The sequence below is a fragment of the Microtus oregoni genome, unplaced genomic scaffold, assembly GCF_018167655.1.
Source record: "Microtus oregoni isolate MIOR12 unplaced genomic scaffold, Mior012 000002F_ref0000024, whole genome shotgun sequence".
Classification (NCBI taxonomy): domain Eukaryota; kingdom Metazoa; phylum Chordata; class Mammalia; order Rodentia; family Cricetidae; genus Microtus; species Microtus oregoni.
In genome coordinates, this window is record NW_024543061.1 from 55,270,611 (window position 1) to 55,286,089 (window position 15,479).

Here is a 15,479-nt window from a genome sequence, read left to right on the forward strand (position 1 = left end):
GGAGACCATTGATGTCATAGTCTAACGCCGCCGCGATGCTTACGCTGCGTGCCTCTCTGCAACTCGGCACACAGGCATGACGTCAGCTGGCATCGCAGAAGGGTGAGTACGGCACAGTGGGCACAACGGGATGCTCCAAGAGGCCTTGTTCGTTGAACTTTTGCCATAGCGTAAGGGGGACTGTTCGTGTTATCCATGTTAACTGTTGTGAACTTCTTACCGTACCTAATCTATAAATGAAACTGCCGTAGTATGCATGCGTAGGAGGGAACATAGCCGGAGCAGGTTTGATATGATTGTGATTTCAGGCATCCACTGATGTCTTAGAGCATGTGCCCCTGGAAAAGCAGGGAACGCTGGGACTGCGGATTGAAACAGTTGTTGGGATGAACAAGAGAAAAAGCCAGAAGGCAGAATAAATAAGCTTTTCCTTAAGAAACCAACAAGCAAATGAATTAATGGGTGACATCATCAGTGCCCATAGATGGCTAAGGGACAGGACCTTCTGCCAAACTTTGAAAGTGCTGGTTCCCAAACATGGCTACAGGTTCAAGGCCCCACCCCACCCCCATCTCAGATCCACTCACTCAGCATCTTTAGATGCAGGACCGAGTCTCGGCATTTTAAATTCTCGGAGTGTAAGCCCCAGACCCTCAGCTAAGCAGAGAATCTGCGTTCTTTCAGTTGCACTATGCTCATAAAGGAGGCGATGTGGGGCTGCTCATTTGCATGTCTGATAAGCTTTCGGTGCTTAGCTGCTGGCTGGGGTCAACTGAGACTGTGCTCGGGACCTCTATACAGCGAGAGGGCGGAGGAGGGGGAGGTGCTGCACGCTGGTCTGGGGCAAGAAGCTAAAGCGTGGGGTAGATTGCTCCATCCAATACTGTTCTCTTTCCTTTCTCATCTTCATAGATGGCACAGCTGAGGTCTGGGGAAGGGTGGCAATTTGCCCAAAGCCTGCTCTCCATCTTAGAAAAAAAAATGAGTTTAGAGCATTGGTGTGTGTCTCGGTCACTCGTGTTTGATGCCTGGTGCTCAAGGCCAGGCCCCTTAGCTAGCCTTTCCTCTGGCTAGTTGATAGCAACCATCCCAGGTCCCTCTCTAAAGATGGGGGTGGGGATCAGCTCTATTTCCTGGCTTGTGAAGGAAGACAAGGGCTATGCAGGCACCCCACATCTCACATTATAAAGGAAGTAGCAGAACTGTGTCCCTCCTGCTGGGGCCTCTGCCCTGGGACGTGGGGGGAGGGGGGGGAGGGGGGGCGGGGAGGGTGAACTGAATGCTAAGGCCTGGGAAATCAGATATTGACTCCTTTTCTTTTCATAGAAGGTCTCCCGTGGGGTCCTTGTATTTCACACAGCTCATCCGCCTCCCTGTCTGCTTCATGCTCTCTGGAGATGGCATTAGAGGCAGTGGGCTGGAGACCAACAGCCACTTACCCCCTTTCTCCTCCACACCCAGCTCTGATTTTGTTTGGGTATCAGGAAGCTTCATGCTATAGGTGAATATGGTTCTGCCCCCACTGGTTGGTGAATCTTTAATGAGTCTATTCTAGTCATGTGGTTCTTTGCCCTGGATAGCAGTTAATAGGAATCTGGGCATAGGAGTAATCCTAGCCAACAAGGTATGGTGGGCAGACCTGGAAGCATGGAGTTAGGAAGGCTTTGTGAGGTTGTTTGGTGTTTGTTTTTGTTCGTTTGGCTTTTTGTTTTTGGTTTTTTTTTTTTTTTTTTTTTTTTGAAGACAAGGTCTCTGCATCCCCAGCTAGCCTAGAATTCACTATGTCTACTGGGCTGGTCTCCATCTCACAGATCTCCCTGCTTCTGCCTCCTGAGTGTTGGAAAGATACATGCCACCATGCCCAGCAGTTTGGGGTCTTATATGATGAGAAACAAGATGGACACATGGGTGGAGAGGTGGATAAATGGCACACAAGAGTCATGACCAAAATGTTTAATACAGTTCTAACAGCAGAATTCAGGTAGCAGACATTCAGGCAGTCGCTATGCTATTAACTTGCCTATGTTTTGAAGTTTTCATCATAAAAACACTGAAAGATGATGCCAAGTTTTTAATGAAGCCAGGTGTGTGTAAGCTCTAGGAGCCAACAATTCTATTCCTACGTGTTTGCTTAACAGAGTGGCAGGCTTAGTGTTGGTCCCAACCCCCTCCCCACAAATGACAATTTGGGCTCAGCTCAGGCTGGACTGCGACCCATAAACACTCGTGTTCTTCAGACAGCTTGTAAAGTGGGTTTGTTTGCCAGGGAAAAGCCGCTACTTTCTTATCCGCTACTACAGTCGTCGTCATTGTCCCCCCATCTCTGGAGAGGGCATCCAGTTCTCCAGTAATTCAAACCGGCTTCCAGAAGATCACAGCTCCACGCTAGTTCCTAGGCTGCTCTAACTAATCCTGCCTCCTCCCAGATACCCATTCTCTTTATAACCAGTGAGTTCAACACACACACACACACACACACACACACACACACACACACACACCATCCCTCTTCTCTCTCTCTCTCTTCTCAAGAGACAGCCTTGGCAGTAGGGAATAAACTTTTTCTTTTCCACCCACGGAGCAGCCATTTTGCTAGTTTCTTCACTGTGCCCTGCAATAATGTTTATCAAAAGATAGTGCAAATGATAGCATTCAGCACATCAACTCAACAGCCCTCCACTGGAGGCCATGATGCTCATCAGCAGAAGGATGGGAGGACTGTGAGATTTCCAAATAACAGACATATAAATGAACAAGCCACAGCGCCAAGGGACAGATGAGATTTCATCAGTCATGGTGCTGGGCAAAGGCACTGAGAATGCTGTGTGTGGCAGCATGAATGTAAAGCTCACAGAGGCTGGTCCAAGCTGTAGTGGGAACCTCAGGGCATTGCTTACCTATGTTGGGGAAAAGACTCTCTGCAGTAGGGTGGGGTTGCTTAACATCTCTCCTGCTGTCCTATGGCCAGGTGTGGACAGGCCAGCCTTCAAAGGCGGCACACAGGAAGGATGGAGCCTGGCTTCCTGACAGCATCTTTGGCAACCTTGACTCTGACCTCTCTCCTGGCTTCCATTTGGCATGGCAGATGCCTTCACTGGCTGAGCCCTTTGCTGGAGCTGGCACAGTAAACCTAACAGAAAAGACCAGAGGGAAGCTGGGGTCCCATAGGTACAGGAGAGGAACAGAATCATGGCAGCTTTCCCCAGGGAAAGAGAGCTGGTTTTACTGCTGGGGAAACTGAGGCACAGAAAGGCAAAGGCAGAATGTTAGACATGAATCAAGGTGGTTATGGAGCTGGGTCACTGGCCCTTTTCCTGTATTCTAGGACAGTGTGAGTGACAGCTTGCTCCTCCCTGCACCGCATCTATGATCTCTTCTCAGGCAACCCTTGATGCTAGGCTGAGACGTCCCAAGGGCCAGGCAGCTAGGACAGATTCTCTGGAAGTCCTGAAGAGGAACAAGTGTGGGGTGGCCCAAGGGCTGTTCACCCATCAGCTACCCTCCCCTCCTGGTTGGTAAAATGAGAAACCCTTTTGTTCAGGCAGGGGTCCCCCACGTCCAGATCACTCTTCTTCCACCTCTTTGCTCTGCCCAGAGCAGAAGATAACCTCTGTCCCCCAAGCTGGCCACTCCAGGTTCTTTCTCAAGCCCTGGCTTTGGTGCCCTTCTACATGACTTTCTGGACTCGCCCACTTCAGTTTGGAATTGCTAAGTTCCTAGAGGCCACGTCCTTGCTCTGCTGCAGGAACTAACCTGATGAGGCGGTGATGGAATAAAGACACACACACAGGAAAGCTGGGATCAGGTGAACTGGGTCCTCTGATGGAGGAACCTCAGCACCCTGGGAATGCAGTATGCTAATTATATAAAGTTAAACTGGGAGACAGGTTATTGCATAGAGCTGAATGAAAAAGTATGGTTATTACATACAGATAAACAAGGAGGCGGGGTTTGTGGTACACAACTGGATCAAGGAGGCAGGCTTAGTTAGTCTCAGTAGGAGCAATCTCTGTAGGGGCAATTTCCAGGCCATACACATGGGGGAAGGGAACCATGGTGGACTTCTGCATACACTATCAACATCAGAATATGGACCAGGGGATATATTTGCCATCCCTCTGAGCTTCACCTTTAGGGGAAAGGTTTTGCCATTTTCCTGTGGGTCTTGAGGCTATATGGTCCTTGACACTACTGTGCCCATATCTATAGCACACATCTGTCAGGACTTCACCCACTAAGAGCTTCCTCTACTCCGCATACCAGACAGGCAGAAAGTCCACCGTGCCCAGCTCTGGAGAGGCACATCCTCAGGCAGCTGTTTAACAGCTGGGGTAGCAGCACAGCCTCCCAGGCCCTGTTGGCAGGCTGGGAAACTGAGGACCAGTCAGAAAAGGAGACCTGTGTTAAATCACAGCATCCTTCCCATCCGAAGATGGATGAGCCCTGAAATAGTCTGAAACTGTCCAGCCTATCAGGAAGCACAGAACCCTCCTGGGGCCTTCCTGGAAAGACTAGGACAGACCAAATGCTTGGTGCTCAGCCATTCATAGAGTCCACCCAAAGCTCTGAGAGATGTATGCCACCAGTAGTCTCAGCCCACAGAGAAGAAACCAGCTATCAAATTACCTGCTCATCACCAACATACTTGATTTCTTTCCCTAGCAACTAAAGCAGCCAGAAAGAGCTTCCATGGTGTTTAAATAAACCTACGGACTTGTTGGAAAGCATAGTGGGCAGTGCCAGCAGGGCCAGAGAGGAACACATCCCATAATAAATGTGAACACATGCATATAATTTGGCAAGAGAGAGTAAGAATGTGTGTTCCTTTGTGTGATCCTTTGACTCACCCCTTCCAGTTTCCAGACTTATTTTCTTAGTCATTACTCAGAGATGCGACCAACATTTCCAGAAATGTCACTATGGCATTGCATGTGACAGCAGCCATAGAAGAAAGAACTCACTGGAAGCTTGAAGGCAGGCTTTTCAGGATAGATGTTGAGCCCCCACCCCCAGGCCAGCAAACACCCCTCGGCTATTCAAAGTGACATTGAAAAAGAACAGCAAATGTCACTTTGCTTCAACAGGTCACAGTTTGGTGATGGGTAAAAATAGGATGCAAGGTTTCACATTCAGATCGTCCCTGACTCTCAAGAACCAGATGTCTTTAGCTGGGCTGTCATCTAAAAGTGACAGGCATTTGGCAGAAGCCATGTCTCGAGTCTTTTGCTTTAAACTGTAGTCTTTCCTGGGCTGGTAATATTCAGTGTAACACTATGTTGCCGTGTAGAGTGGGAAACTGAGCCTCTCATCAGTCCCTGCATGAGATGAGCCCACTGCCACTCTGCCACTGTCATGTGACGAATCGAGGGTGTGGGACCCGTTGAGTGTTTCCTGTGCTTTTCAACTTCTGATAATTTCTGAATATATGCTCTATTGGGACGCAACCCTATGGTCACATAGTACCACACAGCCCCTGTTGTCTGTTGATCCTCAGTTGGAAGGAGATCTTGGGCGCTGGAGTAGGGGTGCTATCCAGATTAATCAGAGTACCAGCTACGTTTGCTGCAGAGGTAGGCATGATGCCTGTTGTCATCCCTGCTCTTGGCAACTGTCCTAGTTTGGGTTACTGTTGCCAAGATGAAACATCACGGCAAAAGCGAGTTTGGGAGGAAAGGGTTTACTTGGTTTATGCTTCTACATCACTGCCCGTCATCAAAGGGAGTCAGGACAGGAACTCAAATGGAAGGAAACTGGAGGAACAGATGCAGCTTGCTGGCTTCCTTATCCTGCTTGTAGCACCCAGGACATCACACACAGTAAACTGGACCCTCCTCCATCCATCACCAACTACAAAAATGTCCTGCAGACTTGACTACAGCCCAATCCAATAGAGGTATTTTCTCAGTTGAAGTTCCCTCATCTCAGATGAATTCAGCTTGCATCAAGTTGTCATATAACCAGCCAGCATAGCAGATCCAGATGTGGTGGCACACACCTTTGATCCCAGTACTAGGAAGGCAGATATCTGAGTTCAAGGCCAGCCTGGTCTACAGGGAGAGTTCCAGGACAGCCAGGGCTACACAGAGAAATCCTGTCTCAAAAAACCAAATAACAAAACAAAAAAACAAAAGAAACTCCAAAAACCAACTACCCAGCCCAGAAACCTTTCACGAAAGTTGCTCTTGCTCAGCTCAGTGTCCTCAGGTGGGACCCAGAAGCACAGGAAATTAGACTCCGAGCTGCTGTCGTGTAGATCCAGAACTGGAGTGCCAGAGCTCATGTTGTCTGTCACTGTGAACCACACATGGGCAGGAACAAGACCTGAAACTTTAAGTTATGCTTCATTCAGAGGGCCAGCAATATAAGGAGGAGACCAGTTCACACTTAGGAAACATAGACCACCTCAGTCATGGTCAGGTGATCAGCCTCATCCCCAAGTTTTGTGGTGTCAAAGTCCTCCTTCTCAGTTGTCTCTCTGTACCTGCATGTTTGAGGCATGCTGAACTGTTCATAGGGTGTTCATGCAGACTTCTCAGGTGTGGAGGGAAAACCTGCCCTGATAACACAAGACATAAAAGTGCCCTGTCTGTCTCTTCTGTACCACTGGAGGTCTATGTGCTAAAGACTTAGTCTCTTGTTGGCACTTTTAGGGGAGGGTGGATGCTTTAGAAGGGAGGGGGGCTAGTGAGACAGGCAGAGTAGCGAGTGTATTGTTTGCCAGAAGCCTAAAGGAAACAGATGCATCACTCACAGAGTGAAGCCCTCAGAGCAAAAGAACCAGAACCCTTTCCCCAATATATGTTGATCGCCCCAGGGCTTTGCCACAGTACCTGCCCTCTAGGACCTATGTCATGCCCCTCCCCTGCCCCTGCTTTGTTCTTCCCTTGAAGCATCCCAGCTGCTGGGATGACTTTGCATGTGGCTGGTTTAAGTGCACACAAGCGTTCACCACTCTCTTCTAAGCTGTTTTCAGTGATCATCAATCACTTTTATAATCAAGGTGGAGAGAAGGCAATAAAAATCAGTGGGTCATGCAAAGAGGATAGAAAATTCCTGAAGACGGCTCTCCCCCAGGTATTAGCGATGATTGCTGCCAGATGGTGGGAGGACGATTGCACTGGGGATCTTTCCCTTTGTTATTTTTTTTCAGTGGAAAGGGAGTTTGTGGGTTTAGAATTCTGGCATGTTGTCTTCTGAGGTTCCACAGAGTGGGGTGGGGTCAGCCGTGGCTGGGGGGGATCCTGAAGATGGAGGTGGTACCTGTAGACTCTTGGCGGCACCCCATCTCCCCACCAGCCTGGGACATGACCACTTCTCCCTGCCATACACCGGAAAAGCTTGGAGCCAATGCCAGCTTGTGTCTCTCTTCGTCCCCTCCCGGGAGAGCCATGTCCTCGCTCATCTGTAACTTTCAATTAACCAGGCACCAGGCTCCAGCTCAGAGGCTGAACAAATGTTCCAGGGAGGGGAAGAAAATCCAGCCCCAAAGCACTGGGAGGACATTTCCTTTTAATTAAAGTGAGAATTAAGGCAGCTCTGAAACCCATTCTGGTGAGACCAGAAGGTGGTCGGGGAGGGAAGGTGGCCAGGGAGGTGTTCTTGGGAGGGAGGTGGGAGGCAGGGTGCAGGGTGCGGGGAGGGAGCCATCCTCCCCTGTAGTTCTCATTAGGCCCCCGCAGGTCTGGGCCTGCTATTGCACAAGGACGGGTGGCTGGCATCAGATGGTCCTGGTAATTAGAACCCATGACCCCCAGGGCCACCTTTTTTGGGCCAGGATTATTGCTGATACTGGCTGTCTGGTACATGGGAGGAAGTACTTGAGCAGATGGAGTTCAGAACAGGGCGCTGGGCCTCCAGGCTCCTCCAGCCATTCTTCCTGAGCCAACCTCCCAGAGACTGTCATCCTTTGTGTCTGGTGCCACCTCTCTCCCGCACGAGTGGGGAGGCAGAATGGTGGTGTCACATAATGGGGACCCCCAGTTGCTGGATGTCACCACTGCTTCTGGTGTGAGTGTACCGGGGCTTCATGGGTTTGACGGCACCTCTGTTCCTCTGGTGACACTAAGGATGGCTTAGTTGTCCCCATGGGCCTCGGCTTCCCCATCTGTAAAATAGTGATAGAGACACTGTGTTGAAGGCTTCGTGTTCAGGGCAGTGCTTTGGGAGGCTGGATCTTTTGTGTCAATCAAAGAGCTGAAAATGCTGCAAGGTAGAGAAAGATTTCATCAGTGTGGTCATGCTGGGAAGAGGAGAAGGGGGCTTTGGTGACCCAGGTTCATCATCATCACTGACATGAGGGAGAACTGGGGGTGGTCAAGGTGAGTTGTAGGCAACTTGAGTTAATAGTCTTGGTCTTGGTTGATTGGCTTAATTCTCCTTTTACAAGGTGGTTCAAAGTTCTTATTGCCTGAGGGGACAATTCAGTTTCAAAGACTTGGAAGTGATGTTGGCTTGGGGGTGATGTCTTCATGGAATGATCTCTCTGTGAGTCTCTGTGGTCCTGCATCTCCAGGATAGTCACTAGAACCCTTTGGCGGGCTGGAAGGGACCCTGAGCATCACGGGAAGATGCCATCATTCATGCAGAGTGGTGAGATAGGCTTGGTGCCATCCGTGTTCAGATAGCATGCTGTGAGTGACTAGCACCCCTTTATTCAGAGGTCAGCAGGTGACTCTGCCTAAACACAAGATGCCAAGCAGTCACCTAGCTTTCATGGATCCTGAAGGCCCAGGAGAGGAGCCATGCTTTTCAGCACCAGCCATTCCCAAGTTTGTGTCTGTCTGCTCTCTCTCTCTCTCTCTCTCTCTGTCCCTCTGTGTTGAATTATCTCAGGTCGACAAATACCAGGCTAGCTACAAGATAGACCAATTATATTTTTCTTTATTATAAAGGGCAAGCTCACAAAACAATCCAAGCTCAGCTATGTTGCATGGGAACCACAGAGAGAGAGAGCACGAACCCTGGGCGGCCTGGTGTTTCTCCCCGCCCCCACCCCAAAGGTCACGCCCCTAACTTGGTCCCACCTCTTAAAGTTCATTGGCTGACAGAGATTCCCCCCCATCATTCTGTCCCTCCTCTCCCTCCTCTCTCTCTCTCTCCCCCTCTCTCCCTCTCTTTCCCCCCTCCCTCTCTCCCCCCTCCCTCTCTCTCTCTCCCTCTTCCCACTTGATGAGCTGCCAATCAAGCCCTTGAGCCTCCAGAACTGTGAGACAAAAGTAAACCTGTCCGCTTACTTCTTAAACCCAGCTGCTTTGTCTTAATGGTAGAAGCTCCCGGATCCTCCAGCTTTCTGGGCTGCAGCGAGGAGGAGGAGGAAGAGGAGTCGGGAGGCGCTCAGCACGCCTGTACAAGGCGTAGGAACAGTGCCTGCTCTGAGGCCTACACCCAGTGTTAGCTGTCATTTCACTCCAGTGTCTCTTCACGCGGAAAAAACGAGCTCACCATTTCATCCCAGTATCTCACGTGCTAGCTGCTTGGGTTATCTCTTTGGGTAGGTGCGCAAAGAGGCACAGAGAGGCTAAATTACTCGCAAAAGGTCACACAGCTCCTAGTAAGGAGCGAAGCTGGGACTCAACCCCAAGGCTTGTGATCTCACTGGCAACCTGCTCAGCCCATCCTTTCACCCATCTTCTGGGGATGGCAGTGTAGCTATGGAAACCGTATGCATTGAACTTTGCAGTGATAATTTTGAAGATTGTAAGTACAAAGGAAGTGGCTATCAGTTAGATGGCTGGGGTCATGGCTTAGACAGAGGAGTTCAAGCTTAAATCTGCTGTTTCTTGGCCAGTGAGAGGGGAATGAAATTCCCACTGCTTTCCCGAGTAGCAGAAGCAAGAGCCCTATATAGCAGGATCTGCCAGGGTGGGGCGCAGGAAAAGAGTCTCTAGGCAGGCTACATCCCCCTCCTCTACCCCATCCCTGAGCCCATTGAACAGTCAGAGATGAAGATCTGAAGCCCATAGCCAGGACTTCATGGGAAGAGATCCTATCAGGCCCCAGCATGCTTTGGTTTCAAGGTAGGAAAACTGCCCCCTTCCTAAGAGTTAGTGGTGGAAAGAATGAGAACCCCCATTGCTGGAGCGGCTCTGCCCTGTGGTACATGTCTGAGTCCCACCCTCACTGCCTCAGAGGAATCTACCTGAAATGCAGACCTGACCATGTTGCACTTGGAGCTGAAATTCTCCCATGATCCCCCATCAGGTCCCCACCAAGACCATGCCCTTTGGGTGATACACAGTGCAGTCTCATGGGCACAGCATACTCCCCTCACATACCCAGCTCCAGCTGTTCTGCTATTTTGTGCTTTGGGCACGCTGCTGCCTGGGCTTTTATTTCTCCCTCTTCTCCCCTCCCTCCTTTCCCCTCCCCCCCCCCCGCCTTCCCCTTCTCCCTCCCTCCATCTTCCCCTCTCCCCCCTCTCTCTTTCTCCCCCCACCCTGTGTGTGTGTGTGTGTGTGTGACGGAGGAGCAGGTGTGCTTGCCCTTGCATGCACACATGGAGGTCAGAGGTTGACTTTGAATGTCTGCCTCTGCTGCTCTCCACCTTGTCTTTTTTTTAGACAGGGTCTCTCACTAAGCCCTCCTTTGGCTAGGCTGGCCAGCCAGCAAGTCCCAGAGATCTGTCCATCTCCACCTCTCCAGCATCACGGCATCCATAATTCACATGGGTGCTGGGAATCTGAATCCAGGTCTACACTGAGTTATCTCTAGCCTTCGTCTGGGCTTTTCACCTTGGGGTCCCTCAGCACATGTGTCCTTCCTTCTCCTCAGTCTGAAGCCACCAGGCTCCACTTCCATGTAACATTTCTGCCTGAACTAACCATTTCTTGTTTGAGAAAATCTGATAGCTCCTTCATCTCTGAAGGTTCCGCAGCCTCATAAGAGCTCCTGTGCTATAACTAAGAGTGAGCCACATTCCTTCTCTGGACATAGGATTCCTTCAGCAAGGGGGCCTGAGTTTGGGGTCCTAATTCTTGAATTTCTAGTGTCTAGGATGGTGATAAAGAATGGATGCATGAGTGACCGTGAGGATATATACATGGATGTAAAGAGTAAGGGTGGATGCATGAGTGGACGTGAGGATATATACATGGATGTAAAGAGTAAGGGTGGGTGAGTGACCGTGAGGATATATACATGGATGTAAAGAGTAAGGGTGGATGCATGAGTGACCGTGAGGATATATACATGGATGTAAAGAGTAAGGGTGGATGAGTGACCGTGAGGATATATACATGGATACAAAGAGTAAGGGTGGATGCATGAGTGGACGTGAGGATATATACATGGATGTAAAGAGTAAGGGTGGATGCATGAGTGACCGTGAGGATATATACATGGATGTAAAGAGTAAGGGTGGATGCATGAGTGACCGTGAGGATATATACATGGATGTAAAGAGTAAGGGTGGATGAGTGACCGTGAGGATATATACATGGATGCAAAGAGTAAGGGTGGATGCATGAGTGGACGTGAGGATATATACATGGATGTAAAGAGTAAGGGTGGATGCAAGAGTGGACGTGAGGATATATACATGGATGTAAAGAGTAAGGGTGGATGCATGAGTGGACGTGAGGATATATACATGGATGTAAAGAGTAAGGGTGGATGCATGAGTGGACGTGAGGATATATACATGGATGTAAAGAGTAAGGGTGGATGCATGAGTGACCGTGAGGATATATACATGGATGTAAAGAGTAAGGGTGGATGCATGAGTGGACGTGAGGATATATACATGGATGTAAAGAGTAAGGGTGCATGAGTGACCGTGAGGATATATACATGGATGTAAAGAGTAAGGGTGGATGCATGAGTGGAGGTGAGGATATATACATGGATGTAAAGAGTAAGGGTGGATGCATGAGTGACCGTGAGGATATATACATGGATGTAAAGAGTAAGGGTGCATGAGTGACCGTGAGGATATATACATGGATGTAAAGAGTAAGGGTGGATGCATGAGTGGAGGTGAGGATATATACATGGATGTAAAGAGTAAGGGTGGATGCATGAGTGACCGTGAGGATATATACATGGATGTAAAGAGTAAGGATGCATGAGTGACCGTGAGGATATATACATGGATGTAAAGAGTAAGGGTGGATGCATGAGTGACTGTGAGGATATATACATGGATGTAAAGAGTAAGGGTGGATGAGTGACCGTGAGGATATATACATGGATACAAAGAGTAAGGGTGGATGCATGAGTGGACGTGAGGATATATACATGGATGTAAAGAGTAAGGGTGGATGCATGAGTGACCGTGAGGATATATACATGGATGTAAAGAGTAAGGGTGGATGCATGAGTGACCGTGAGGATATATACATGGATGTAAAGAGTAAGGGTGGATGAGTGACCGTGAGGATATATACATGGATGCAAAGAGTAAGGGTGGATGCATGAGTGGACGTGAGGATATATACATGGATGTAAAGAGTAAGGGTGGATGCAAGAGTGGACGTGAGGATATATACATGGATGTAAAGAGTAAGGGTGGATGCATGAGTGGACGTGAGGATATATACATGGATGTAAAGAGTAAGGGTGGATGCATGAGTGGACGTGAGGATATATACATGGATGTAAAGAGTAAGGGTGGATGCATGAGTGACCGTGAGGATATATACATGGATGTAAAGAGTAAGGGTGGATGCATGAGTGGACGTGAGGATATATACATGGATGTAAAGAGTAAGGGTGCATGAGTGACCGTGAGGATATATACATGGATGTAAAGAGTAAGGGTGGATGCATGAGTGGAGGTGAGGATATATACATGGATGTAAAGAGTAAGGGTGGATGCATGAGTGACCGTGAGGATATATACATGGATGTAAAGAGTAAGGGTGCATGAGTGACCGTGAGGATATATACATGGATGTAAAGAGTAAGGGTGGATGCATGAGTGGAGGTGAGGATATATACATGGATGTAAAGAGTAAGGGTGGATGCATGAGTGACCGTGAGGATATATACATGGATGTAAAGAGTAAGGATGCATGAGTGACCGTGAGGATATATACATGGATGTAAAGAGTAAGGGTGGATGCATGAGTGACTGTGAGGATATATACATGGATGTAAAGAGTAAGGGTGGATGAGTGACCGTGAGGATATATACATGGATACAAAGAGTAAGGGTGGATGCATGAGTGGACGTGAGGATATATACATGGATGTAAAGAGTAAGGGTGGATGCATGAGTGACCGTGAGGATATATACATGGATGTAAAGAGTAAGGGTGGATGCATGAGTGACCGTGAGGATATATACATGGATGTAAAGAGTAAGGGTGGATGAGTGACCGTGAGGATATATACATGGATGCAAAGAGTAAGGGTGGATGCATGAGTGGACGTGAGGATATATACATGGATGTAAAGAGTAAGGGTGGATGCAAGAGTGGACGTGAGGATATATACATGGATGTAAAGAGTAAGGGTGGATGCATGAGTGGACGTGAGGATATATACATGGATGTAAAGAGTAAGGGTGGATGCATGAGTGGACGTGAGGATATATACATGGATGTAAAGAGTAAGGGTGGATGCATGAGTGACCGTGAGGATATATACATGGATGTAAAGAGTAAGGGTGGATGCATGAGTGGACGTGAGGATATATACATGGATGTAAAGAGTAAGGGTGCATGAGTGACCGTGAGGATATATACATGGATGTAAAGAGTAAGGGTGGATGCATGAGTGGAGGTGAGGATATATACATGGATGTAAAGAGTAAGGGTGGATGCATGAGTGACCGTGAGGATATATACATGGATGTAAAGAGTAAGGGTGCATGAGTGACCGTGAGGATATATACATGGATGTAAAGAGTAAGGGTGGATGCATGAGTGGAGGTGAGGATATATACATGGATGTAAAGAGTAAGGGTGGATGCATGAGTGACCGTGAGGATATATACATGGATGTAAAGAGTAAGGATGCATGAGTGACCGTGAGGATATATACATGGATGTAAAGAGTAAGGGTGGATGCATGAGTGACTGTGAGGATATATACATGGATGTAAAGAGTAAGGGTGGATGAGTGACCGTGAGGATATATACATGGATACAAAGAGTAAGGGTGGATGCATGAGTGGACGTGAGGATATATACATGGATGTAAAGAGTAAGGGTGGATGCATGAGTGACCGTGAGGATATATACATGGATGTAAAGAGTAAGGGTGGATGCATGAGTGACCGTGAGGATATATACATGGATGTAAAGAGTAAGGGTGGATGAGTGACCGTGAGGATATATACATGGATGCAAAGAGTAAGGGTGGATGCATGAGTGGACGTGAGGATATATACATGGATGTAAAGAGTAAGGGTGGATGCAAGAGTGGACGTGAGGATATATACATGGATGTAAAGAGTAAGGGTGGATGCATGAGTGGACGTGAGGATATATACATGGATGTAAAGAGTAAGGGTGGATGCATGAGTGGACGTGAGGATATATACATGGATGTAAAGAGTAAGGGTGGATGCATGAGTGACCGTGAGGATATATACATGGATGTAAAGAGTAAGGGTGGATGCATGAGTGGACGTGAGGATATATACATGGATGTAAAGAGTAAGGGTGCATGAGTGACCGTGAGGATATATACATGGATGTAAAGAGTAAGGGTGGATGCATGAGTGGAGGTGAGGATATATACATGGATGTAAAGAGTAAGGGTGGATGCATGAGTGACCGTGAGGATATATACATGGATGTAAAGAGTAAGGGTGCATGAGTGACCGTGAGGATATATACATGGATGTAAAGAGTAAGGGTGGATGCATGAGTGGAGGTGAGGATATATACATGGATGTAAAGAGTAAGGGTGGATGCATGAGTGACCGTGAGGATATATACATGGATGTAAAGAGTAAGGATGCATGAGTGACCGTGAGGATATATACATGGATGTAAAGAGTAAGGGTGGATGCATGAGTGACTGTGAGGATATATACATGGATGTAAAGAGTAAGGGTGGATGCATGAGTGGACGTGAGGATATATACATGGATGTCAAGAGTAAGGGTGGGTGAGTGACCGTGAGGATATATACATGGATGTAAAGAGTAAGGGTGGATGCATGAGTGGACGTGAGGATATATACATGGATGTAAAGAGTAAGGGTGGATGCATGAGTGGACGTGAGGATATATACATGGATGTAAAGAGTAAGGGTGGATGCATGAGTGACCGTGAGGATATATACATGGATGTAGAGTAAGGGTGGGTGGTGGGTTGGTGGATGGATGGATGGATGGATGGATGGATAAATGGGTAAATGAAGTTCTACTTTGCCCTCTATTGCTGTGATAAGCAACTTAGGAATGAAAGAGTTTATTTCAGCTTACGGTTTATACTCCATCATGTAGGGCTTGTCAGGGCAAGAACTCAAGGCAGAAACCTAAAGGCAGAGACTTAAAGCAGAGACCGTGGAGGAGTGCTGCTTGCGTG

At 48.1% G+C, this 15,479-nt stretch overlaps 1 protein-coding gene across 1 annotated transcript in view; it reads left to right on the forward strand.

The window, feature by feature from the left end:
* Positions 1 to 15,479, forward strand: part of Hrh1 (histamine receptor H1) — a 161,689-nt gene continuing 146,210 nt past the window's right edge. Inside the window, exon 1 of the mRNA XM_041639055.1 lies at positions 1 to 102. The gene's annotated coding sequence lies outside the window, so the exon portion shown is untranslated. The remainder of the gene's footprint in view (positions 103 to 15,479) is intronic.